The following is a 3068-nucleotide window of genomic DNA, read 5'->3' as shown; positions in this document are numbered from 1 at the left end:
TCTTACCCTTCAGCAAAGTTACCACTTATCTATTATCTATTTAGTATCACTTTTTTTTTTTTTTTGATGTTGTGTTGTTATGTGCCGTCAAGTTGATTAAGACTCATAGAGACCCTGTAGGACAGTGTAGAGCTGCCCTATAGGGTTTCCAAGGCTATAATCTTTATGGAAGAATACTGCCACATCTTTCTCCCACAGAACTGCTGGTGGGTTCGAACTGTGGAGCTTTCGGATAGCAGCTGAGAGTTTAACCACTGTGCTACCAGGGTTCCTTCTATTTTTTGATAGTATATATTTTAATTGATGTTATGAATAGAACGCATTTTATTTTAAATGGCTTGTAAGTAAGATATGTGAACTACATCACAGTTACTGTTAACAGACATCTTCTCAAGCCCTCTTCTTTCTCCCTTCAGGTTTTCAATAGAAAACACCTCCTTACTGATTATAATGTGCGAGGCTTTCATTAAATGTAAATTAAAATACTTGATCATGATTACAAAAAATTGAAATTGTCATCATCAGAAGTGAGAACTCAATAAAAAGTTTGCAAAAGTCCGTTAGACACTCTTTAGGTAAAATAACAATGAAATGTCTTTGCATATACTTACGCTTTTTCCTTCTTCCATTTATTCATTTAACTAAATTTTACTGATCTTTAAGTCTCCTGATTATACCAGTTAACCATACTGTAGAAATTCTTTGTGTCTGATTGATTCCACTACTAGATTTGGACTCATAGAGGGCAAGAACAATAGCCTTTAATCATCATAACCCCAGCACTAGCATAATGCCTGACATGTAAGGGGTTGTCTACAATTGCTTGATGAATATACAAATTACTCAATCAACCAATCAATCAAATAACCAATAATGAAAACATATGTATGAGATTAATAGAGTATAAATTATATATGTATGGAAATCAACATATTTAACCCAATATTTCACATCTATTAGGTAATACCATAGATATATTGAATAACTCTTGTTCACTTAGTACACACTGAATAAAAAATCCTACAACATTCTGATATATAATCTTTAGGAACTGTTTCATTAACGGAAGACATAAAACAAATTTATAGAAATAGTTTATTCGATTTTTTTTTTAAATAAAAGCAAGATGATATATAACTCTTAGAAAATGAGACAATTGTATGGTCAAGAGACACATAGTGACCCTATAGGACAGAATAGAGCTGCTCCATAGGGTTTCCAAGGAGAAGCTGGTGGATTTGAACTGCCGACCATTTTGTCAGCAGCTGTAGCTCTTAACAATTACGCAACAGGGCTCCAATAAAATAGATAGTATAGGAAAATCAAGACAAGTAATTTCTAAGGAAATTAATACTTTGCCAAGTATTACATCAATTTTTACATACCACCCTTTCACTAAAAGGCACTGTCTTAGTTATCTAGTGCTGCTATAACAGAAATACAACAAGTGGATGGCTTTAACAAACAAAAATCTATTCTCTCACAGCCTAGTAGGCTAGAAGTCCAAATTCAGGGCACCAGCTCCTGGGGAGGGCTCTTTCTCTCTCTGTTGGTTCTGAGGGAAGGTACTTGTTGTCGATCTTCCCCTGGTCTAGGAGCTTCTCAGCACAGGGACCCCGGTTCCAAAGGACACATTCTGCTCTCGGTGCTTCTTTCTTGGGGGTATGAGGTTCCCCCTTTCTGCTTGCTTCTCTCTCCTTTTATCTCTTGTAAGATAAAAAGAGATTCAGGCCTCACCCCAGGGAAACTCCCTGTATGTGGGATCAAGGATGTGACCTGAGTTAAGGTGTTGCATCCCACCCTAACCCTCTTTAACATAACCTAATCTTGTCTCATTAATGACAGGTGGAGATTAGGATTTACAACAGGTAGGAAAATTACATCAGAAAAATTACATCAGATCACAAAATGGAGGACAACCACACAATACTGGGAATCATGGCCTAGCCAAGTTGACACATATTTTGGGGGCACACAATTCTCATGACAGGCACCGTATAAGCTTAGAAATACTGTTATTTTTACTTAATAAATATACAAGCAAGTGAGAGTAACCATTGAGAAATATGACTAAGAAATATGACTGAAGATTTCCCTACATAAATACACCTCACCCCAGGCTAAATATACTCTAATTTCCCAGTCATATTTTATTTGAAGTATGATTGATACCTACATCATGATCATTTACTGAACTAAAGAGATTAAACAACATAACCCAATCTGCTCTCAAAACAGTAGGAAATGAAGGCAATATTGTAAATAATATAGTAAATGCAGTTAATAATAAAAATATGAGTTCCATATTTGAATGAGCAAAAACTATCAATAATGCTTTAATGTAAAGGAAGAAAATGAGAAAAATATGATCATATTGTCCACACATAAACACACACAAAATATCAGAAAAGTGAAGAACTGCAGATCTCTCTATTACTTGTCTATAGTATGTAGTTTTGTTTCTAGTTCAATACAATCAACTCCCTGGGGAGGGACAGGGAGAGAGACCCTGAATAGTAAATCTCCTCTCCAGTGAACTAGTTTTTAAATAAGGGCAAATGAACAGTGTACTGATTTGTCTGGTATTTATCAAATACCAAAGGCTCTTTATTTTGAAGAAAAGAGATTTCATATTAAAGTTGTACAGAGCCAACTCACATTCAGCAATTTTATTGAATTCCTTAGTGTTTCTATAAGCATCATAATATGGGCAATGAGACCTTATTGAAACTTCTATGTAGGGTTAAATAAAATAATCTAAAAGGCGAAAATACTCAGAAACAGCATCTAGGTTGATTAAAAATGTGATTGTTATATCTGATGATCTAGGGAGGTTGCAGTCTGCCCAGCCCCCATCTGACTCCTATGGTCTTCCTCAATGTAAACATCACTCTGTTAGGGAATATGCTAGTGCTGTTTGAATCTGGAAAGACTTTACAAACAGCTTATTCATAGTATAGTCTTGACTACCTTCTAGTGTGAAGAGAGGTGAATATACCTTTGGATAGCAGGCAGAATGCTTGACAGTGGAAATGTATTTACAGTGATTAATTTGCCAGTGTCAACTG

This window comes from Trichechus manatus, unplaced genomic scaffold (assembly GCF_000243295.1).
Source record: "Trichechus manatus latirostris isolate Lorelei unplaced genomic scaffold, TriManLat1.0 scaffold00096, whole genome shotgun sequence".
NCBI classification, from domain to species: Eukaryota; Metazoa; Chordata; class Mammalia; order Sirenia; family Trichechidae; genus Trichechus; species Trichechus manatus.
Note: the sequence above shows the minus strand (reverse complement) of the source record.